General features: G+C 48.8%; 1 pseudogene; it reads right to left on the reverse strand.

Annotated features, from left to right (window-relative positions):
* Positions 1 to 277: 277 nt before the first annotated feature.
* Positions 278 to 25,515, reverse strand: LOC149354654 (uncharacterized; annotated as a pseudogene).
* Positions 25,516 to 25,608: the final 93 nt, after the last annotated feature.

The following is a 25,608-nucleotide window of genomic DNA, read 5'->3' on the forward strand; positions in this document are numbered from 1 at the left end:
TCCCGCCAAGCTTTATCGCGCGCTCGCTTTTATGCAGTGAAATGGGGCTATCCCCCTTCGTCTTATCAAGACTGTCGCTCGAGGCCAGGCGCGATACGATATATCCTCTTTTGTTGCAGTGAGAAAAATAAAGTAAACTGCGAAGTTATTTACAAATGGACCATGACAAAGATTTGCGAAGTTACAGCTTGTAACAGAAAGTAACACATGAAAGATGAGCACAGCGAACTCAAGAAATCTGATCAAAGTTCTCGTCGTATTCTAGTGTTCGTGGTGCTCATGTCTGTCGTTGCGACCTCCGTGGGGCTGGGGTTGGAGGCACACTGTGCGGCAGGGCAGGGGCTGCTGCTGTGCTGTTAGCTGCGTCATTGACGGCCGCACTTGCACTCACGCACTCCGGTTCCCCCACATCGTTGACGTGACTGAAGTCAAGTCGGAAGGCTTCTCCCGTCGGCAGCAGGTGTTTACGATTGCGCCAAAGGGTACGCGGCTTCCTCCGTCATCACATGGTAGGACCTGGGGTACGTTGACGGTTCGAGGACTTGTTCTTTAGTGGACCATGTACCGCTTTGGACTCTCACGATGTCTCCTTCGATGAGCGCCGGCGGCGGCCGCGCTGGGGACTGAAGCTGTGGATGCTTGACGGCTTTGTGGGCTGGCCCAGATCGGTAGTCGGGCAGAGTTTCCGTAGTCTGCGGCCGTGGAGGATCTCTGCCGGTGTCCGTCCATCCTCCAAAGGAGAAGTCCTGTAAGCCAAAAGTGCCAGCCAGAAATCCTGCTTCGCGTCGGTAGTTTTCTTGAGCAGCCTCTTTACCACCTGAACACCTTTTTTGGCTAGCCCGTTTGAGCGTGGGAATCCTGGACTAGAGGTGACATGCTTGAAATATTATGCGCGTGAAACTGCTGCAAATTCCCTGCTTGAAAACTGGGGACCGTTCTCGGAAATAACTTCCATGGGTATGCCGTAACGAGCGAAAATGGCGTTACTTGCATCAACGACGCTCCTGGCTGAAGTGTTGCGGAGGCATTCCACTTCTGGGAAGTTTGATAGAGTCGTAAACCCACAGGCAGGACTTTCCACCGTAGCGAAAAACATCGATTCCCACACGGTACCAAGGCTGGTCAGGAACAAGGCTCATCATGAGGTGTTCTTTTGGCTGACTGTAGGCGCATTTTTTGCATATTGCGCAATTTTGAGCTAGCGCCTCAATTTGAGAGTTCTTGCCAGGCCAGAAGACGAGATGTCGTTCCCTTGCCTTACATTTGTTGACACCTTGGTGACCTTGGTGAATCCGTTGCAAAATCTCTCGCATCATGCTACTTGGAATAATGACTTTGAATCCCTTGAGCAGAACATCTTTGACGTGGGAAATCTCGAAAACGAAGGGTTTCAGTGGACCTCCCTATTGAAAAAACTCTGCGTGAGTTTACACGAGAACAGTGATTTTTGTACGTCACGTTCATTTTGCACACGAATGCGCAGAAATTGTGCGTTACCTGTACGCATTCTGTGCGTCCTGTGTGTACATATGCGCGTACTGTGAGCTGATAGACGTCCACGCACACTCTTTGCGTGTAAAAAATCGTGGACTCTCGTGGACAACTCTCTGTACGTGGACATCTGCGTGCTGCGAGGGGGCTTGCCGAAGCTGTGCGTGCTTATGTGCATACTCAGCAAGCTCAGTGAGGCTGCGTGTGGCCATGTGTGCGTTTGCTTGCTTAGTAGCAACTTGTCGAGACTGTAAAGGCCCATTTAGGGTGAAAGCAAACAAAGTTCCAGCATTCAGTTAATGATTACTTCTCAATAATGAGCAATAAGCTCACGTTTTGCTGTTTTATAATTTTCGTCTTGGCGTAAGTACCCATTAATCATTTTCAACTTCAGCAAACAAATAACCAAAAAATTATCTTTTAGTGCAAACTGGTTCCCTTCGATACTGCAGGGACCTGTACATGACAACATGCACACTGAGCAAGAACTTGTCAACATTGCAAGTTCATTGTAAAATAATGTGGTTTGGTTTGGTTTATGGGGTTTAACGTCCCAAAGCGACTAAGGCTATGAGAGACGCCGTAGTGAAGGGCTCCGGAAATTTCGACCACCTGGGGTTCTTTAACGTGCACTGACATCGCACAGTACACGGGCCTCTAGAATTTCTCCTCCAAAGAAATTCTAGCCGCCGCGGCCGGGATCAAACCCGCGTCTTTTGGGTCAGCAGCCGAGCACCATAGCCGCTGAGCCACCGCGGCGGCTGTAAAATAATGTAAAAAAACAAGCTGCTAATGACTCTTACAGCATCCTTCAGTTCTTCCTTTAACCAATTCTGAAAGTTACAGATATCTTATAGATGCATGATGAAAGCCATCCAGAGCACTTATGTTGTTGCCCGTCATGCAGACAGCCATATTTCGAAATAAGAAGCAACACAACCATTTGTTGCTTGCACTCGAAAGGAGTCAATCAATGGAATAACTCTGAAAGGGCAACAGTGTTTGTTAGGTGCAACAAACAAGCTTCGGGATATAATCAGGTTCAATCAAACATGACGTGCAGAAAGCGAATTGTGAGCTGTAACAGGAATGTTACGAGGCAATTTCCAAAACCATTTCCAAAGCAATTTCCAAAGTCATTAGCATAAATTTACATACACGTAAAAAGGCCATGTAAGCCTACATGAAAAGACAGTTTTGAATTCACAGTTGGTGTCAAAAGTTCAGAAATTAGTGCCCTCTCTCAATTTCAGTGACAAATCACAGATCGATTAATTAATTCCCAGTATGGCTCCAGAACAAATCCAATGAATCTCAAATGTGCGAAGTATATTGCCGCACTTAGTTTAGCCATCACTCTACCGGCGCCCCCGTGCGGTTTGTCTTCGACCTTTGTCGCGCGCCGGACTTCGTCCTCTTCTGCTCGGTGCTAGTGCCTGCCGGCTGCGCTCTGCCCAGTGTGCTCGCCAGGTACTGTTCTGCCAGAGATAGAACGTCCTACCGGCGTCCGTGACATTTTTGGTGCAGCTTCTGGGTACGATCTATGCACGAAGAGGTCCCAGGAACCTCCAGCGCTCAGCCACACCCCCTGGACACGACATCTGTCCACTAGTTAAGCCGCCGCTTGAAAGGCTTAGCCCCCGAGTACAATCCCCTCACCGCGCCATCCCGCAAGATGACCTCTACGGTGGCCAGCCAGACCTTCCAGCAAACTGTGAGTTCGCCACCGCTGCTTCTTCATTCGCCTCGTACGCCCGCGTCGTTTCATGGTGACAAGTTTGAAGATGTGGAGGACTGGTTGGACGGGTATGACAGGGTCTCTGAATTTAATCTGTGGGACGAGGACCGCAAGCTTCGCAACGTCTACTTTGCCCTCCAGGACGCCGCTAAGACGTGGTTCGAAAACCACGAGTCCGCCATCCACACCTGGCAAGACTTCCGGCGCCAGTTGCTGGATACGTTCAGCAGCAACGAACGGAGGGAGCGTGCTGAATTGGCCCTGCAATCGCGAGCGCAGCAGCCAAACGAGAGCGTGGCGATGTTCGTGGAGGATATGACCCGGCTTTTCAACCGCGCTGATCCTTCGATGTCGGAAGCCAAGAAGGTGCGCCATTTGATGCGGGGCGTGAAGGAGCAATTGTTCGCTGGGCTCGTGCGCGATCCTCCGGCTACAGTCGCCGATTTTGCAAAGGAAGCGGCAGGCAAGGAGCGCGCCCTGCAGCAGCGGTTTGCGCACTACGGCCGTCCGTCAAACATCACTGCTGTGGAGTGCCACATGCCGAGGCCCGGGGATGAGAACACCTCCCTCCGAGAGCTCATCAGGAGCATCGTTCGCGAAGAGCTGCAGAAGCTTCGCTCTGTGGAGCAGCCTCCTAGTGTCACCGCCATCTCGGAGGCTGTCCGTGACGAGATATGCCGCACGGTGCAGCCCACTCCACCTCCGCAACCACCAGCGCCCTATGTGATGACATACAGCGAGGCATTGCGAAGCCCTGCGCCACCACCGCCGGCGTTCTACTCTCCAGCCCCTACCGCGCCGTCCGACCGATTCCCGTATACGACAGCGCTGCCAGCCGACCGCCCACCCGTCACGAAGGCAAACATGTGGCGAACGCCGAACAACAGGCCCCTGTGCTTCCACTGCGGCGAAGCAGGCCACATCCGTCGTCACTGCCCGTACCGCCGGATTGGACTGCGCGGCTTTTCGCCCGATGCACCCCTGCCACGCTAAGGTGAACGACCCCGCGAGATCGATCAGTACCTAGCGGCCAACGTCCCACCTGCACCCACTGCCCAACGTCAGTCCAGGTCACCGTCGCCTCGACGGTTTTCTTCACCAGCCCGCCAGTCCTACGTCCGGCAGTCCTCCAGCCCGCGCCGGGAAAACTGAGGACGGCGACCCCCGGAGGTAGGGCCGCCGTCACCGGACATAATGACGAACATCCTCCGCTCACCGACGTTAGCATGCGACCCGACCTCCGACCCCACGCCGCGACGACCTTTCGACGCCCAGAGACGCCTTCGCTTGACACCTCAATTGGACAATCTGAACGACCCTTAAGTCCGACGACTTTTCGACGAACGGAGACGCCTCCGCTTGACGCCCCAACCCGACCGCGAGAACGATCCCCTAGTCCGACCTCCCTCACACAGCGTTTTTCTGAAGGTGACCAAGCTTCGGCTGAAATCCCGTTCATCGTTGATGGCCGCCGCGTGACTGCTCTCGTAGATACCGGCGCCGATTTCTCCGTCATGAGTCGTGGTCTGACGCTTGTCCTGAGGAAAGTACTGACACCTTGGCCTGGAACGCACATCCGGACAGCTGGAGGCCATCTGGTGACACCGCTTGGCGTCTGCACCGCTAGAATGGAGATTCGTGGTGTTACCTTCACTGCCTGCTTCGCTGTGTTGGCTCATTGCTCGAAGAACCTCATCATCGGGTTAGATTTTCTTCGGGAACACGGTGCGATAATCAACCTCCGCGAACTTGTCGTGACGTTCTCACCTCAGTGTGCCCTAGCCGACAGCAGCGAGCCCGACAGGCCTGTTTTTCGCGTGTGTGATGACAATGTCACGCTACCACCACGCTCCAGTTTGTTTATTACGGTGGAGTGCTCCAACCCACGCACTCCTCACGGGGTTGCGGAAGGCAACCTGTCGTTACTGCTGAATCAACAAGTCTGCGTTGCGCGGGGTGTTACTTCCCTCCGCGGACTGCGAACGCAGCTTTTTGTTACGAACTTTAGCGCCGAATACCGCCACTTGCCGCAAGCAACCGCCATAGCCTATTTCGATGAAATTAGTGACTCAGTCTCCCACTGCGCCTTGTCCCTCAACGATACCCATGCATCGACCTCTGACGCCCCCGTTAGGACTGACGTGAACCCCGACCTAACCGCCGATCAGAAACACCGCCTCCACATGATCCTCGACTCTTTTCGTGACTGCTTTGCGACCACTTCTAAAGTTCGGCAAACATCGGTCGCTAAACACCGCATTGTAGTGGATGAAGGCGAGAGGCCTATACAACACCACCCCTATCGAGTGTCTGCGAAAGAACGGGAGGTGATTCGGAGGCAGGTTGAGGAAATGCTCCGCGACGAGGTTATCCAGCCGTCAACAAGCCCGATTCTGCGTCGACTATCGTCGCCTCAACAAGATTACTAAAAAGGACGTTTATCCGTTGCCCCGAATTGATGACTCGTTCGATCGCCTGCGTCATGCCCGATACTTTTCCTCTCTTGATCTACGCAGTGGGTACTGGCAGATCGAAGTCGATGAACGGGACCGTGAAAAGACCGCGTTCATAACCCCCGACGGCTTGTACGAGTTCAAGGTGCTCCCCTTTGGCCTGTGTACCGCTCCTGCCACCTTTCAAAGAATGATGGACACTGTCCTGGTTGGCCTCAAATGGCAGTCGTGTCTCGTCTATCTTGATGATGTGGTTATTTTCGCTGCGACCTACGAAGAACATCTCAAACGCTTGAGTGCAGTATTGACGGCCATCCGATCAGCCGGTCTATCTCTAAAACCCGAAAAATGCCACTTCGCGTACCAACGGCTGAAGTTTTTGGGCCATGTTGTGACACCTGAGGGTGTCAGCCCCGACCCCGACAAGACGGCCGCTGTAGCTGCGTTCCCGACTCCCACTGATAAGCGAGCTGTGCGCCGGTTTCTTGGCCTCTGCGCATATTACAGACGATTCGTGCAAGACTTCTCCAGGCTGGCTGAGCCTCTCACACGGCTGACAAAAGACGATCAGCCTTTCGTCTGGGCACAGGAACAGCAGGACGCCTTCGAAAAGCTCCGCAAACGCCTACAAACAACGCCCATTCTTGCCCATTTCGACGAGGAGGCGGATACAGAACTTCACACCGATGCCAGCAACATTGGCCTCGGTGCTGTCCTCGTCCAGTGGCAAGATGGTGTTGAGCGCGTGATTGCTTACGGCAGCCGCACGCTGTCTCGGTCCGAGGCCAATTACTCAACCACTGAAAAGGAGTGCCTAGCTGTTGTGTGGGCGATAACGAAGTTCCGGCCCTACTTGTATGGTCGCCCGTTTCGGGTCGTGAGTGACCACCACTCACTGTGTTGGCTCGCGAATCTTAAAGACCCCTCGGGCCGGCTAGCTCGTTGGAGCCTTCGCTTGCAAGAATTTGATGTAACAGTTGTCTACAAGTCGGGAAACAAACACAGCGATGCAGACTGCTTGTCCCGTGCTCCTATCCCGTCCAGCTCTGATGACCTCGAAGATGACCCTCTCTTTATTGGTGCTCTGACCACGTCCGCCCTCGCTCAACAACAGAGGGACGACACGGAATTGCGGCCACTCATCGATTATCTTGAGGGTACCGCCTCGTTACCGCCTCGTCTATTCGTGCGTGGCTTGTCGTCGTTTTGCTTGCGAGATGGCGTCCTCTACAAACGAAATTACGGCCCGACGGACTCTGGTTACCTGCTCGTGGTTCCAACGGCGCTCCGCACTGACGTTTTGCAGGCATGCCACGACGAGCTTCCTTCCGGCCACCTCGGATTTTCTCGAACGATGGCACGAGTTCGTCACCGGTATTACTGGCCCAGGCTTTCTGCGGCTGTCAAGCGTTATGTACGCACTTGCCGAGAGTGTCAACGTCGGAAGAAACCACCTTTCAAGCCGGCTGGCTTGCTCCAACCCATTGCTCCGCCGAGAATTCCTTTCCACCAAGTCGGAATGGACTTACTGGGCCCATTTCCCACGTCATCATTGGGTAACCGGTATATTGTGGTTGCCACCGACTACCTCACCCGGTATTGTGAGACGAAAGCCCTTCCCCGCGGCACTGCTGCTGAAATTGCTGACTTTTTCATCATCAGCATAGTCCTCCGCCATGGCGCCCCTTATGTTGTTTTAACTGACCGAGGCACAGCGTTCACGTCCACGCTTACTCAGGAAGTTATGCGGCTCAGTGGCACAAGTCATCGTAAGACCACAGCTTACCATCCTCAAACCAATGGCCTAACCGAGCGCCTCAATAAGACTATCGCTGATATGATTTCTATGTACGTCGATGATGACCATAAGAACTGGGACGAAATCCTTCCGTACGTCACCTTTGCCTACAATACTGCCCTTCAAGAGACGACGGGGTTAACCCCATTTCGTTTGGTACACGGTCGTGAAGTCGTGACTATGTTGGACACGATGTTGTTGCCCGATATTGCACGCCCATCCGTTGCCGACGCTGATTCATTCGCTCGCCATGCAGAGGCTGCCCGCCGGCTGGCTCGGCAACGAACCTGCGTGCGGCAAGAAGTCGATGCTCACCGCTATAACCTGCGTCACCGCGAAGTCATTTTCCAGCCTGGCGATCAAGTGTGGGTTTGGAGCCCCATCCGTCTGCGCGGTCGCTTCGAGAAGCTTTTGCGCCGTTACTTCGGCCCCTACGAGGTCCTCCGCAAACTCAGCGACGTTACGTATGAAGTGCGCCCGCAAGGGAGAGTTCGTTCTTCCAGACGCCCGCCGACATCCGAAATTGTGCACGTCGCAAGACTCAAGCCATACCATGCCCGCTAGGACACCTCTCACCACGTACGGTGCCTGGGATTCTGTTAACACCCACACGTGGCTCCCCCTCACTTTCAGGCATCGAATCGATGCCTTTCCAGAGGGGAGGGGCAATGCCGCACTTAGTTTAGCCATCACTCTACCGGCGCCCCCGTGCGGTCTGTCTTCGACCTTTGTCGCGCGCCGGACTTCGTCCTCTTCTGCTCGGTGCTAGTGCCTGCCGGCTGCGCTCTGCCCAGTGTGCTCGCCAGGTACTGTTCTGCCAGAGATAGAACGTCCTACCTGCGTCCGTGACAATATATACCACACATGTTGCCTTATTAGCACCAGCATTGCATGATGCATGAGCAAGTATCACACTCTTCTTTCTTCTTCAATCTGTTTTGAAATTTGCACTACCACAAAGACCATCTGGATGGACTATGATTCCATCATATTGCTGATAGTCACATTCGGAGACCAAGAGCAACACAACAGTGTGCTGCACATGAGTGGATATAATGCACTGGGACAACTGTGCACAGTAAGGAACGCTTGTAAGGCGTCAGGTATTTGCTTGGGGAATGTAATCAAGTTCAGTCATGTTTCATGTGTAGAAAGGAAGATAAAAGTTGTAGCAGAACTATGAAATCCAACATCCAATACTGAACTTCCCCAGGTGATCTACACACACATAAAAAGCACGAAAAGATAAGCTCAGCGGTACTGTTAAGTTTGATGCCCTTTGAGGTTTGACTTGCGCGTCTGTATGCAACCATCAGATACCATCTTGAAGTTACCAGAATGCCCAAAACAACTTTGTTGAACTGTTCTACTCTAAACTGAAATACTTTTCCTTAAAACAGTTTTTTTGCAACATGCTGTGTAGCTAATTATAAAATAAAGAAAAAAAGCTGATAAAATTTTCTCATCTCAAACGTACTGATAAGTACACAAATCTGAGTGCTTTCAAGAGAAGTGACGCCCCCGGTATTCAGTGTCCAGAAGCGTACATAATGCTGCAGAATTCTATAGCAAGAAAATTTCTTTTAGTTGACAGATGGCTATGTCTGGTCACAAAGTCAATACCAAGTAAGGCGCATATCCTAACCTGCAATTACATGAAGCTGCACGTGCTTCATAGGCTGTAACTCCGCCAATAACTGCTACATATTTCCCACCTCTAGCACGAGTGCGGAATCAATATACAGCATGGAAACAGCAGTTTTGTTGCTTTAGCTTCTTTACTATGCTGTTTAGGCAAGAGACGAGTTGAAATATTTGCATGGGCAGTTCTCGATTGAAGTAACGTAAAAAACATCCGCACTCCTTTCTGCTGAAGCGACTGGTGGACCACTTTTGCATGTCGCATCTCGTATGACTTGCTAAGGGTCCAGACTGACACACGCACTTCGTCAAACCTTGACACAAAACACTCTTCGGTTTTGCTATAAGCTCCGGCCACAGGCAGTAAGTGTCCCGTCACCGTTCACATCGCAAAAGATGGCAGCGCTCGCAGGCGGTCAGTTTGAGCTGACAGCGACAGGCGTTGCAGGCACACCGCCGACTAAGTTTCCAAGGAAGCCACACTGCAGAAGGACGCCGTCTTGTACTCGAAACACACCACAGAAACAATGGCCACTGTCGCTGCTTATGAGCCAGGCATTTTTGCAACGAAGTTAGCAGTGCAATAGGCCGAAAGGTTCGACTCATCAAACGACGGCACCGCACTGCTGACCTCATTATCGTTGTCGACCAGACATCCATAACACATATGCCCCGACGGATCGCTTAATTGGGAGCTGCTACTACTCTTGGATGAGAGCGCGCCCACCGGCAGCACACACCGGTAATCCTTCTTCTTTTGCGATTCCAGCACAGTAACAGCGGTGCGCAAGACCGCCCAGCAGCAGCACGAGAAAACAAGCGAAGCTCACGGCGGTGATCTCAGAAACCATGCAGCATGTCGGATAGGCTTTGGATTTGACGCGCTATACCCATAGAGTAACATAAAAGTAAAGAGCGGACACTCGGGCCCTTTCGCGGCCGAGTTCGGCGCTTCCCCGTTTCCGCCAGATGGCACTGAACGTGCAAATAAAGAAAAAGAAAAAGAGTATGGTCTTGGCATGTCTTGGCTTCCTTCTGCGGAGTGACTGATGCGCTCATTGTCACCCTGACAGAATGCACGTAGTAGGTTCACTGCCGCTTGTCAAGCGCACGCGATGCGTGGCATAACGCCTTTGCGGCTTGTGGGTGACGTGTTCGCCGCGGCGTCCAGGCAAGCGATCAAAGCCAAACGCTTTTGACGAGCGTTGCACGTCGAAACCTGGATAATAGTTGCGTGCTCCGTAATCGTCACGCTGGTGGCCGGCTGCTCAGCTGGGCAAGGTGACACCGCCTCCTCCGCGAGAGTGGAGAACGCACAAGACGCAGTGAAAGTAGAGCTTCCAAGATTGTTTTTCCTATCATCTCTGAGGCCAGTGCGTTTCCCCGGGTCCGCTAGGTGCGCTGTGCACAAAAGTCGGCCGCTGGGGCCTACGGGAGTGTCCGCTCTTTACTTCTATATTACTCTATGCTATACCATGCCCACTCACGCACGCAGGCACGCACGCATGTACCGACACGCATATTCATGCGTCCACGCGTCACAAATTTCTCAAGTTTTTAATGCTAATATGTGCACAAGAACTGAATTATTTTTGTAACGAAAGTTTCATTTGGTTTTAGTCCTTTGCTATCGCACTGCCCAAAAGCATAGAGCCCGAAAGAGACGACCTGGAGGAATGCCTGGAGGCGATGCCTTTCTAAACGGGCCGAAGGAAGCCGGAACTGGCCGAAGCGCTAGCCAACGAACGCAGCGTCTGGGGAGGGACAGCATCGCGGTCAGCGTTGCTACGTTTGTCGTGGTCCTCCTTTGTGGTTCCGAGGGCATGAACCATCGCTGGCATGAACATTTGTCACTCTTCCGATATGTGATGTGCCGACAGCAGTGAAATTCGCTGGTGCGATGTACGAAAACGTGGTAAGGTGCTGAGTAAACCTGTGTTTATAGCGTGCGTCAGCGGGCTCGACGGATAGCGCGTCGTCCTTTGCGCGCCTTCACTGGAAACGCTATGCTGACGGCGGGGCTCATTTCCTCCATGGCGGAGCAGCTGGTGGGAGACCACTACCCTGGTGACATCTCGAATCTTGGGGTAAGTTAATTTTCTTCGAACCTGTTCATTATTTCAAAGCCTTTGCGCACAACTGGCCACGTCAACACAGCTAGTACAGAGACGCGAAGACGCAGTGCCTATCGCGGCAGCACGCAGCGCTGAAAGGTTGTTTGCTGGCGGCGCACGGGCATGAATGCGCGTGTAGTGTCAGTGGTCACACGGTCATGGTCAGTATGCCATGCAAATATGCACAGCTGATCCGATCGCGGGGTGCACGATATCGGCGCCGTACTGCCGCCGTACTGCCATTCATCTCTCGCCGAGAATGGAATATGTGCCCGCCAATAGATCTTCGGCCTGGGCTTTACATTCTCGCCGCATGTTACGCTGTAATTGAAGTAACAGCGCTCGAGCAGTTTAACTACGTAGACTGCGATTCAGCTGTATGCGTTAGGATTGAGCTTCCTCCTCTTTCACTTGTATTTCACTTGTACTTTTATAAATTGTGTATTTAAGGTACGAAGCTCCGTATGATCCAGCTGCGTTCGTACTTATAGCCGAGCCAGTGTAGTCGAGCCTTGAATAGCAGAACGGTGAGATAAAAACAAATTGCTCTGAAGTTTTTCGCCTGTATTTTGGCATTCGTTTTTCATACTTTGGCTCGGAGCTGAAATGGTACAAACAACTGCAAAATGCACACAGGTGCCCTAGCTTCATTTGCCTTAAATCCCGAAGTTTCAGTGAAATTTAAGTGTAATTTAGCCTTTAATATGTACGAAGAATAAACTTGATTGTTTCATGATTATAACCAATGGCGCAAATAAATCTGACTTTGACTTAAATATGCTGAAATACCTCTCCAATACCTTATTTGATGTTAAAGGAAAAAGTGTGGTTTTTCTGCAATTGGCACTATTAATTCATCATACCTGTGAGAATGTGAAATCAGTGCTAATCATGCCAGATTTCAAATTAAGGTACGCATGCAGAATTTGAAGCAAACCAGCCTTCTACTGAAAATATCGTTCTGCTGTGGTCTGTTCTTTTGAATGGTGGCATGTATTGTAGAAACGATGCTGTATATCGATATGCAAGTGATGTCTCGTCTGAGGCTAGCTTGTGAATGACTGCCGTGGTTATGAATTTCTTGTTGCCTGGCCCACTTCGAAATGTGGTTAAACAGTCGTGTTCCATTCTGCGACCGGCTCCTTTTTGTGCCTTGCATTTTGCCTTACATGCTTGATTCTAGTCCATTTTTTGCACTGTGCTGCTGTTAAATGTGTCTTTTTACCTTGCAGCAAGCTCCACATAGCTTTACCAGCAATGCCTCTTCCAAGCTCTCCAGTATAGCTGTGCCAGCCTTTCACTTGGTGCTAGGATGCCCAGCAAGCAAGCAGGCTTTTGAGGTAAGCACTGAAGACATCTTCCGACACAAGTAGCTTTTATTTTCCTAGTCCACTGCTACTTGTGTGACCCCTCGTTATGTTGATTTTGGCAAGTTAGGTTGCCTATTAAGGGCTCTCTTTTGTTTTTCACCTGCTGCTGTGGCCTACTGCATTGGTGTTCGGCTACTGAGCCCAAAGACGCGGGATTGAATTGTGGTGGCTTCGTTTCGTCAAGGCGAAATGCATATTTGCTTGTGTGTTATGCAATGTCAGTGCATGTTAAAGAATCTTTGGTGGTCGAAATCTATGCACAGCCCTCCTCTATGAATTGAGCTATTGTTCAACTTTGAGGCATTAAAGGGACACTGATGGCAAGCTGAAGTTGACCTGTGATGATGAAGTTCCGCATCCTAACCACAAAGACGACACTTTTTCTGAAAGTGGAGCTTTATAAGCCAGAGAAAGCAAAACATACAATTGTCATGAGCACCGGCTGATTTCGGAAGTAAATTGCGATGCGCTGACTCCGTTTTTTTTGGCACAGATTCCAGAGGCTAGGCTGAACTGCCATTCACCTCAGAACGGTTATCATGGAGTCCTTTGTGTAGACTTCATGAGTTCAAATCGAGTGTCGAGAAAATTTTTAAATGTAATTTTTGCGCCAATCATTGTGTTGATGGCCTTTGCGCTGCTGTTAAAACCCGGGATAGCAGTATGGTATCCCATAAAACTAGGTTCAGGACTTGCAGGAAGTGGTTTACCACATTCCGCTAGCTTGTGCAAGAAACTACTTCAGGGATATGTGCAGGTGTCTTTAATGTGTTCCTGAGTGAGCACTAACTCGTTAGGGGGAAGGCAGCTTCTAATGTGGCACTACAGTGCCAATGTCGTGAGTGTAAATCATAAGATGACCCATCAGTGTGTACGCCTGATTTCTGTGACACTTCAGTGGTGTATAGAAGTCGTAAACAAATCTGTAAAGTATTTGATGCATATCTCCAAGGCAACGGCTGCATGAGTAGCGAAGCCATTAGTCAATCTTCAACGGAAAGAATTTTCTCTTTTAGATGATGTGCTTGTATATCAGTGACAGTTATTTGTTGTCCTGCCTTTCTCTGGTGTGGGTCATGTGTGGCGCATCTTCATGCGAGCCTTCTTTTCCTTCACAAAAAATTCAATTGATAGTCCAACCTCTTTTCTTCTCTTTTCCTGTGTTGCATCTTTTGGCTGGTTTTAAATCTGTCACTGAGCTCAGACCGTGATAATTACAGCCGGAAAACAGGGCTACTGAATGTGAGCTTGGCATACATGCGTACTGTATGTGTGAAAGTGCAGTTTACAATATTCAGAAATGCTTGATAGCCTTACAAGAATCTAAAATTTTGTTGGAATTCCTATTTGTTCTCTGTTCAAGTGTCGAGAGTTTTTCCGCTTCATCGTGTGATTAGAGAGAGCCACTTTGGTACTTAAGCCGAAATCTTTTCTTTAGCCTGCATGTTTCTCACTTTTGGGACAGAAACGGGGAGGCTAATTAAAAGAGTTCAGCTTAAAAGAGTTTAGACACCTAATCTTGGTGGCATGTTTTCTTCTCTATAATGATGCGGAAGACACTACTATGCATGAATCACCATCTAGTATTCGCGTGAGACCGCTAAATAATTCATAATCAACTTTTTCTGCCATCCTGTTTCGGTGAACAATTTGACTATGGCTATGACATCAAAGAGAGGTTATAGGTCACGTCAGGCGTGGAAAAACTGCACTTATAATCGCTGCTTCATCATTTTAATTCGCTACAGCGCTGACGCCAGCATTCCTTAAGAGCCAGAAGTACCAATTGTATTGCAGTTTTTCATGCCTCACGTGGCCAATTAGCTCGCTTTGACGTCACAGCCATCATTCAGCTGTCGAAACCGAAACAAATACAGCAGGAGAAAGAAATTTGATTATAAATTATTTAGCGGTCATAGGAGGATGCCATGTGGTAATCCATGTATAATACTTTATGCCTTATTACAAAGAAAAAAACACGTGCCAAACGATAAGGACAGCAAAGTGAGCTATGGAAAGAAAAATGATAAGTCTAACATTAAGAGACCAAAAGGGGGCGGAGTGGGTGAATGAACAAACGCGGGTTAATGACATGCTACTTGAAATTAAGAGGAAGAAATGGGCCTGGGCGGGGCTTGTAATGGGAAGACAACATAACCACTGGTCCTTAAGGGTAATGGAGTGGATTCCAAAAGAATGCAAGCATAGCAGGGGGCGGCAGAAAGTTAGATGGGCGGATGAGATTAGAAGTTTGCGGGGATATGGTGGCCACACCTAGCAAAGGACAGGGTTAATGTGGAGACATGGGTGAGTCCTTTGCCCTGCAGTGGGCCTAGTCAGGCTGACGATGATGGTATGTGTCGCACCTGCTGCTTCGTGCTATCAGCTGGCCCATGCTTGGCCGACCAGACTAGCCAAATTTGTGATGTGGGTTTTCTATTGCACCTGCATTTGTGTACACAAAGGACTTGAATGGTAGCAGGCGATCCTGTGCATGTGTTCACGCCACAGCACACATGACCCACACTGAAAGCTTCTCTGCCTTTAGTAAGACAGCTGCATCAGTCTGGGGCATAACGTATCCCAGTGCTAGAGTATGAGTAAATTGCTATCGAATTTTAATCTGGTATCAGGTAGCATAGCGCAAAAGAAGGCTAGCGCGGCTGCCTAATATTCTCTTGGGCAGCTGTGTTGGATTTTCAGTGCCTGTTAGTGTAATCCGTGAAAGTTCACTTTAACCCATTCGTTTCGATGTAAATTAGGAAGTCCTTAGAGCCCTGTACTTTTTAATGATAATAACAAGGTAATGCAGTAATTCAATTGTACCTGTTCTCTTTCAACACAGTAAAGTGCTGCTGGGTCGAGTTCACAGTTTTACTTTGTAGGTGTGCTCAGGCTGTCATCATCATCATCAGCAGCAGCAGCAGCAGCAGCCTGACTACACCCACTGCAGGGCAAAGCCTCTCCCATGTCTCTCCAATTAACCCTGTCCTCTGCCAATTGTGGCCACCGTATCCCCGCAAACTTCTTAATCTCATCCGCCCACCTAATTTTCTGCCGCCCCCTGCTACATTTACCTTCTCATGGAATCCACTCTGTTACCCTCAAGGACCAGCGGTTGTCTTGCCTTCGCCTTACATTCCCTGCCCGAGCCCATTTCTTCCTCTTGATTTCAAATAGGATTTCATTAACCCGCGTTTTTCCCTCACCCACTCCGCCCGCTTCCGGTCTCTTAACGTTACACCTATCATTTTTCTTTAAATAGCTCGCTGCGTTGTCCTTGAATTAAGCTGAACCCTCATAGTTAGCCTCCACATTTCTGCCCCATAGGTGAGTACCAGTAAGATACAGCTGTGTTAGACTTTTCTCTTGGGGGATATTGGCAACTGGCTTTCACGATCGGAGAGAACCTGCCATATGCGCTCCACCCCGTTCTTATTTTTCTAGTTATTTCCCTCTCATGATCCGGACCAGCGGTCACTACCTGCACTAAGTATACATATCCTCTTACTACTTCTAGCACCTCGCTACCAATTGTGAACTGCTGTTCCCTTGCTAGACTGTTGAGCATTACTTTGGTGTTCTGCATGTTCATTTCTAGCCACACAATTCTGCTCTGCCTATCTAACTCATTCATCATGCTTTGCGGTTCATATCCTGAGTGGCTTAGCCAGGCAATGCCATCAGGGAATCTCAAATTACTTAGGTATTCTCCAGTAACTCTTCTCCCCAACTGTTCCCATTTCAGGCCCCGGAACACCTCGTGTAAACAGGTGGTGAATAGCATTAGTGAAATCGTGTCTCCCTGCCTGACACCTTGCCTTATTGGAATTTTATTGCTGACCTTATGGAGAACTATGGTAGGTGTGCAGTCGTTATAAATATCTTCCAATAGTTTCACATAACACTCTTCTACACCCTGATTCCATAATGCCTGCATGACAGCTGTGGTTCCACCGAGTCAATTGCTGTCTGGTAGTCAATGAAGGCTATATATTGGGGTTGGTTGTATTCTGCCCATTTCTCTATCACCTGATTGATTGCATGAATGTGGTCTCTTGTTGAGTATCCTTTATGAAAGCCTGCCTGATCATTGGATTGATTGAATTGGAAGGTCGTCCTGAGTCTATTAGTGATTACCTTTGTAAATACCTTGTAGACAATGGATAGTAAGCTGATCGGTCTGTAAATCTTCAAGTCCTTGACATCTTCTTTCTTATGAATTAAAATAATGTTCGCATTCTTTCAAGCTCCTGATACGCTCGTGGTCACGAGGCAAGCGTATGCAGGGTGGCTAGTTTCTCTAGCATAATCTCTCCTCCATCCTTCAACAAATCTGCTGTTACCTGATCCTCACCAGCTGCTTTACCCCTTTGCATTGCTCCTGAGGCTTTCTTTACTTCCTCCCTCGTTACTGGCGGGTGTCCCATTACAGTGCTCTACTGCCTCTCTCTGTAACGTTCTGATTACATTCACTACTGTAGAGATTTGTGTAGAACTCTTCGGCTACTTTATCTTATCCATATTGCTTATGACATTGCCCTCTTTGCCTTTTAGCGCATACATCTGGTTTTTACCAGTGATTAGTTTTCTCTTCACTGATTTTAGGCTACCTCCATGCTTTAGAGCATGCTAGGTTTTCTCCATGTTAAACTTTCTTATGTTGGCTACCTTGCACTTATAAATAACTTCGATAGCTCTCCTAGTCCTATTCTATCTCTGAAGTTAGACGTCCTCATGCTTTGGCGTTTCTTCATCAGGTCTTTCGTCTCCTGAGATAGCTAGCAGGTATCCTCTCGAATGATCTGACCACCTACTTCTGCAGCACGCTGCAATGAATTTAAATATGTATTTAAAGATAACAGTTAAGGTGGGAGATTGAGCTTTGAGATTTGCACTTCCACTCGGGAGTTATGCCGCTGCTACACAGAATACTTGATCGCCGTAGAGATATTTCATCATCTCGCATCAAACTGCTGTGGCACCACTGTCACAGTTGATAATTTTGCTGGGAAGCTGTTGTAGCACTCACGCAGTTTTGAAAAGGTGGTATTCATTGTTTTTGTGCTATTGGCAACAGTGATAATACGCTTGCTGCAGTGTTTTGTGGCCAGCCTTCTTTTTTTCAGTGAAATAAGTCGTACATTTCATGTTGAGTATTCTTTCAGCGATTAAATTGCTTTGATTTTATTCCTTAGTGTAAGTTGCGAGTGCTCCATGTCTGAGTGCAAATTTCTACCACTGAAAAGCCTTCAAAATCTTGATAGATGTCCACACTGTTCTAGGGACTCTGTGGCTATTGGAAATGCCCATTTAGCTGCATTCAAGTGCCAATGAGTTGATGGCCATTTAAAAGCCTTCAAAATGCCTGTTTGACATGGTTATTTGATTTTGTGCAGGTTTGATGCTGAGCAGCCTGCGTGCTTGAGTCGGGTTTTCCAATGTCTGTATTTCAAACCTGATACTTTTCGAAATCATCATTAGTTCATTAATGGAAGAACTACTTGTCCCCTTTTCTGGAATTTCCAGAAAACAAATAAACTGAATTTTTTTGCATATACTGCTACCTTTCTGTAGGTGCTGCATAGTGAGAACCTGGATCAAGACGCCAACCTGCTGGACTTGGAGAAGCTGAAGAAATTGTTTAGCCACTGTGTGGCAGCCATCATGAGAGATGTGGCATTAATAAAGCCAGTTAAGGTGACCTTATCTATGTCATTTTGCAAGCATGCTACACACATGAGAGCCATCCCACGAAGCACCATTGCTGCAAAGCTTGTTATCTCACAACATGCATGCTGAATGAGGCAGTGACAGACAGATGAGGAGGCCTTAAGGTAGGGCATTGGCGTAACGTGTTGAGCAGTGATGCAGGAGCCTTGCAGCCATGCAAGGTATTATCGGTATCACGATGGTAACTCCATTTGACACTGTCTAGTGCTCTGTGAGCCAGACAAGGCTCTTGAACATTCTGGGACTCACCCTTGGCTCTCGGACATTCTGGAAGCCCCACCCGGCTTGCGCATATTACGCGAGGATGTCTCCTTCTGTACGAGCCTTACGCGGCTTGCGCACTTTATGTGACAGATGTCTCGCCTTTGCGAGCTTGCTCGGCTTGCGCAAATTGTGTGAAATAAGTCTCGCGTTCTTAGACCTCGCTCAATCGTCACAATGTGCGTGGCAATAAACACGCAAAGATAGGCACGCAGAATCCACGCTCAATATCACTCTTTCTCAAGTTTGTCAGCTCGTTTATCAGGTAGCTATCGCTGGCAGTTTCAGTAGCGAGACGTTTACATGTTGAGGCACTGATTAGGGAAGATACCGTACTCACGGCCTGTACCGCTACGTCATCGGTGCTGACAGAATCGCTTCCTCTACTGCTAGAAGCTCGAGACAGCATGTCCGCGAGCAGGAGCTGCTTTCCTGGAACGAAGTGGAGGTCGAAATCGTATCTAAGCAATCTCAAGAAGAAGCGCTGCAGCCGCGGTGGCATAGCGCCGATAGCTTTTTTATAGATAGCGATCAAAGGACGATGGCCGGTCTCGATGATCACTTTTCGGCCGTAGACAAAGTGGTTGAATTTTTCACAGCCGTACGTTATGTTCAGGGTTTCTTTTATGCGAAGCATAGTGCTAGAGCTATGCCCCACGCCGTTACCGTGGCTGTACGTGTCCAACCACGTGACACGATGACGTCACACCACGTGACACGATGACGTCATGACAGATGAGAAACAGGTCCCCCACCTCGCGCCGTCGCTTGGAGCTGTACGCGACCAACCACGTGACACGATGACGTCATGACAAATGAGAAACAGGTCCCCCACCTCGCGCCGTCACTCGGAGCTGTACGCGACCAACCACGTGACACGATGACGTCACACCACGTGACACGGTGACGTCATGACAGATGAGAAACAGGTCCCCCACCTCGCGCCGTCGCTCGGAGCTGTACGCGACCAACCACGTGGCACGATGACGTCACGACAGATCGCCGTCACGCGCTGGGAGAGGGAGAATGATGCCATCGCACAGACGCCGGAATGTCCTCGCGCGGCATTCCCGTGCATTTCGAACGCGCGTTCACACTCGGTGTAGGTGAAACGCTCGCTCCACCGGGCAGGCGGACGCGGCTTCCGTGGCAATCCAGGCGCTCACCCAACGCGCGTCTCGGGGTTAGTCGGCGTTCCGCTGTAGCCATGCCGTTGTCTTCCCCCACAGTGGTTGTATTAAAATGACCAAGTATTCAACCAAGGAAAGCCATGTATTACCAAGCCTAGCCATCAATATGCTTCGCATCTCCTTAGCTAAGCCTCAGCCATTTTTTTCTATTTGGGAGTAGCGTTTTTCTGCTACCGAGAGTGTTCTTGACGCGTACGCGACTGGTTTCCATGTGCCGTTGTGGTTCTGCAAAAGTGCGGCACCTACTCCGTCGCATGACGCGCCACATGAAACTTGTTTCCTTCGTCGGATCGAACACTGATAGCAGCGGTTGTTTGCTCAAGGCCTGTCAGAGTTGACGCCACTCGTCTACGTAATTTTGCGTCCATTCAAACACTGCGTATTTCTTGATAATGCTTCTCAAAAGTTTTGTTTTGTCTGCCAGCGCTGGAATAAACTTGCCAAAATAATTTACTACGCCGAGCATTCTTTGCGCGGCTAGGTTATTGCTTAGATCTGGCATCTGCAGCATGTATTGAACCAGAGAAGGACTGCGCCGGATGCCGTCCGCTGAAATTACGTCGCCTAGGAAGTCACGCGACGACGCATTTGGTCGGGTTGAAAGTTAGTCCTGCTCGTTCTGCAGCTTTCAGCACAGACCTCAACCGATCGTCGTGTCCTTGTCTCGAGGCACGCCACACTAGTATGTCATCGACATAAACTTTAATTGCGAAAGCAATACTACTTGCACTTTCACGCCGTTGCCGTGCCGCGGCCGGTGACCACCATCGTGCCGCGGCGGTGACCACCACTGACCTTCATTTCACCTTGATTGCATCAGATTCGATTAGATTGCATTAGATTAGATTGGACTGGACTGGATTGGATTAGATTAGATTAGATTAGATTACAATGGATTGCATGAGAGTGAATTGGATTGGATTCGAGCGGATTGGATTGGATTCGAGTGGACTGGATTGGATTTGAGTGGATTGGATTCGATTCGAGTAGATTGGTTTGGATTCGAGTGGATTGGGTTAGATTAGATCAGCTTACATTATATTAGATTACATTATATTAGATTACATTATATTAGATTACAGTGGAGTGGATTGCAGTGGATTGGATTGGAATAGATTGGATTGGATTGCATGGGATTGGATTGCATTATATAACCGATGCATCACCACAACTCTAACCACAAGCACCACCATCAGCTACACTACCAGCTGTACCATGCTGTACGTACAGATATTGCTTTCGCAATTACCGGGCTTAACCAAGCTAAGGCACAGCGATTTTTTTCCTTCCCGGTAATGCCTCGAAGACCTCGTTTAAGGTCTTTTGAAATACTTCGGTTGCCGACGAGATGCTGCCGAAGGGCAATCGCAGGAAGTGATAGCGGCCAAAACGTGTTCCGAACGTGCAGATTGTGGAGGTTTCTTCGTGAAGCGGAATTTGATGGAATCCCGAGTTTGCGTCTAAGAGCGTGAACACCTTTGCTCCCGCAAGTTCAGCCTCTATGTCGTCGCGTCTAGGCATTTCGTAGTGTTATTTCGTTTATTTTCCTGGGGTCCATGCAGACACTAATATTGCCGTCCTTCTTGCGTACCATGACGAGAGGGCTTCCCCAATGTGTGGGCTCGGTTACTCTGGCGATGGTGCCTCCACGCTTCATGCGCTCCAGCTCCTCTCGTAGCTTCTCTTTCAGAGCCAGTGGTACACGTCCAGCCGGTCGCGCCGGCTGGACGACTGGGCATGCTCCGTCACGAAGAACCATTCAGTAGAGGCGCTGCACACAGCCTATACCAGAAAACAGGTGGCGAAATTCGTGTACAACTTTTTCCAAACTGCTTTGCATACGGTGTGGACTTGTCGGGATAACAGACCAATGGCCTCGCACGCTTGCAAACCGAGGATTGCTTGGCCCCCCTTGCGAACAATGAAAAACTCCTGTGTGGAAGTACGCTCATCTAGGGTCACTTCTTTTCGTACCATTCCGAGGTGCTTGATCTGGTTACCACCGTAAGATCGCAGCACTGCACTGCTGGGCTTTAACGGCGGCCTGGGGTGCATCTTCTCGTACAGGGAAAACGGCAGCAGATTAGGCTGAGACACCGTGTCAACTTTGAGCTCGACGAGCATACTCCCAACCTTTGCCTTCACAGGCCAGTCTGCCTGTCTAGTCATGTTATTAACTGAGAGTATTTCAAAATCTTCAAAATCTTCAGTACCAGAGACGTACTGGGGGGAGGGGGAGGAGAGCAACCGCCTCGCTGCCTTTCCTCCTCCAGAATCCCTGCAGCATGTTAAGGAGCTCCAGGTGGTCGAAACTAAATTACGGAGTTCCAATACAGCGGCTCTTTTTAAGCTTCTTTTCATCTCTTTCTTTATCTTTTCCCTCACTGCGTGGCTAGGGTCACCCTAAATAAGGTACTTACTGCACATTTTCTTTCTTTCCGAGCAATAATAATAGCAAATGTTGCTTCAAAATGCTTCCCTGGAGCATCAAATTCATGCCATAATATCCACACACGTCGGTGCTGTCATCGGAAAGCCCGACCTCCACATGACGTTGCGTTCTTGAAAACAATGCCGCATGCCCATCTACATCCGGGCTCCAGCGAAAGCATGGCAGGTCAACACGCTTTCCTACCCTCTAAGGGTTTCGCCCGCAAGGGACGCACTTATACCAGAATCCCTTCCGTAGCCAGCCATGGGCACTTGTAGGGATAGTTACATTACGAGCGTTTGGGCTGATCCTATATTCGCGGCCATTGCGGGTAACCGTACGCGACAAGTGGGACTATACTGGCCCATTGCCCTGTTACGCTGCGTTGAAAAAAAAATGAGACGAGGAAACCTCCAGAAAATCTGCAGCCGCAACCTGTAGAGTGCTTTTGGGAATTTGGGAAACACCGATTGATCATGCTTGAACATAATACCTTGCCAGTAAGCATATTGACTGGAATGCGATTTTCCTAATGCACCAGTCATAGTCTGCTTGGTGTCAGAGGTGTATTGTAAGAAAAGCACAGGCAAACTAGCTTAGTGCGAACACAACTTGCCACCTCCCTTGTCGGAGCTCTATAGAAGTAAAAACATTTATTTTGGAAGAGAAAGGTTAGGGCATAGGGGTGGCGCTCTAGGGGCGATCTATTAAAAAATGCAGAAGTCGGGTCAAATCATTCTGATCATTCTTAGCCCAGCATAGAGGGGCTCATGTTCAGTGCTCTGAGATACTGGCCAAATAACTCTGGTCTTAATGATGCCAGAAGACTGAAGAAGAGGCTATTAATTCTGAGTAAAGTATATAAATACTGACGGACACAGGATAGGTACAGATCAACGGAAAGCAATTTACTGCTCGATCCTAGCTAGCATATATTCAATAAAGAAATATCTGCTACAAAAAAGTTTTCATACCCGTACGAAAATCTTCCACCGCTTACGAAAGAGCCTAGTAAACCCTAGTCTGACCGCTCCGTACAGCCGGGACTACGCAGTGATGTGAAGGTCCCACACGCAAATCTTTTACGTAACACCATTTTTTTTCCAGCTGATAGAAGCACCCTAGTTAAAACACGCCACGAACGCAAGCATGAATACGCCGGTAGGTTGAGTCATGAAGCCGCATCGGTACTTGCAAGCCACGCCTTCACGAGTGGCGAGAATTCCTATAATTCCTAATAAAGTGCGTACCTTTGCTTAGGCAAAGATTTGTGCAAATATTTCGGTAAAGATTTGTGCGTGGGAAAAAAGTGATAAATTGCACACTTTTTTTCATGTAGCAACACATAACCAGAGAGAGTTTGCCATAAGCAATGCACGATGGCCACTGTGACAGGATGTACTAGACTGAGTGCCACAACGGACCCTGATATTTTTTAATTCAATCGGCTTACCTACGAAATAATTGTCCTTTCTATGCGCATGGCTTACCTACCAAATAATTGTCCGTTCTATGCGCACGCTTCTTCAGGTTCAGAACACTAAACAAAAACCTAGTAGCTTGCGAGTATTCCTGTGATTATACTAGCACTTTGTAGTTCTTTTCTTTTTTTTCCTTGTAGAATCAGACCCGCGGCGCCACGGCGAAGAATAATCATGCAGAGGGCAATGCACGAAAGAATCAACCAATCTAAAAATTGGAGAGGACACTTTAACTCCTCCTTAAGGGTATGTATGATGCGATAGCTTTGTGGGTCAGGCTTTCCATTCTGAGCAATTGGAAACCTTTGAACACATTTTTCATTTTTTCAATTCTTTCAATTAATTAATTTATCAGTTACACACACTGAATATTCTTAATTAGCATCATCAAGCACTGGCTTTTCATTCTGAGCCTTTCGACACCTTTTAGCCCCCTTTTTAAATTTTTATATTTTTTCATTTCTGTATTTAACAATTATTTACAATGATTTAAATATCTCGTAACCTCCTATCACACACCAATCAATCATCAATCACTAGAACCACAAATTAATATCATACTATTTTTCTTGCGTAGCCCCTGATTCTTTCCGGCACGCGGTGCCGACTACTACGTACTACGCCGCCGACTTTTCCACCGAACCAGTTGCATGCGCTATGGCGTAATATTCGCGGTACGACAGATGTGCACCTTGCGCGAAATGTACTTCCTACCACCTCGCCCTTAGGGAATTCTGATTGGGATGCGGCACTTTTCTTTTCGTTAGTCTCTTAATATCAATCTCAAGCAGGCAAGTCGAAAGAATCGGTTTTGGTTATAACTCATCTTTTTCCGATACTTCTTGCGTGATTGGCGCTATGGAAGCTTCAATGCTTTCCGAAAATAGATGAGACTGTTCTTTGATTAGGAAGAAAAGGCGCGTTTCAGCAGTATTTTTTTCGTCGTCATGCTTTAAAAAAGTGCAGCCGTTCAAACGAATGATTGAAAGCTGTGTATTGGCGGCTGCCAAATTTACTGTCCAAAGTGGCTTTTCTTTTACTTGCGGTGAATATTCTGTTCGCGCGGAACGGAATAATTCATGCTCAGCCATCGCTTTTGTGCATTCACTATTCCGCAGAACAAGTTATCGAAGCGGAGCATGAATGGACTTGAGGGCCGATGATTTTCCACAGTCAGCAGCAGCGCAACGACAAGATGAATCGCCTTGTTTTCAAAAGTAATCTAGGTCAGAACCAGAGTTGAAAAGAGTCCGTCACAACACTTGTGCTGGGGAAATTTTTAATCGAACCATGCCACATTCGGTCCCTTATTTTATTCACAATTGGGGTTTCATGTCCGTACGCCTTTGGCAGCCTTTGCACGTAAGGAAATGATGTTGAGCTGTAGAGTGCATTGCGCGGCCGGCATGCTGCTCGTGCTAGGACCGGCACTGCCGCCGACTCACATTCTAAAGAAAAAAATAGGGCCTCCTCCCTCTCCCGCCCCCCCCCCCCCCCCCTGCATACGATGTGGACATGCGGTATCCTGAGGCTAATACTTCTATTTACGAATTCCATGATCCGTGTTGTACAATTTTGTTCGAGATACAACTCATACGCAGAGCTCGAGACTTAGCGCCGTACACACGATGCCATTGCCACAGCTCCCACTAAGAGTATTCTCTCTCGGTTAGATGCACTGGTGATATATCTGTTGCTCCACTCGCCTTGCAGCAACATACACAGTTCACTAGCCAGTTCTCAAACACCACCAGTAAGGAATGACTGGCGATTATATTAAGTTTCCACGTGGTTGTGACGAAGTGGATGCTCATGGTTCTCTATTTTCCAGGCTACCGCGCTACCCCATTTTGTCCTCGAAGAAGTTGAGGGCGTAAAAATGTTTGCAGTCGATAGCTTATCCTATA

The sequence above is a fragment of the Amblyomma mixtum genome, chromosome 3 (genome assembly GCF_055824585.1).
Source record: "Amblyomma mixtum isolate Tamu chromosome 3, ASM5582458v1, whole genome shotgun sequence".
NCBI classification, from domain to species: Eukaryota; Metazoa; Arthropoda; class Arachnida; order Ixodida; family Ixodidae; genus Amblyomma; species Amblyomma mixtum.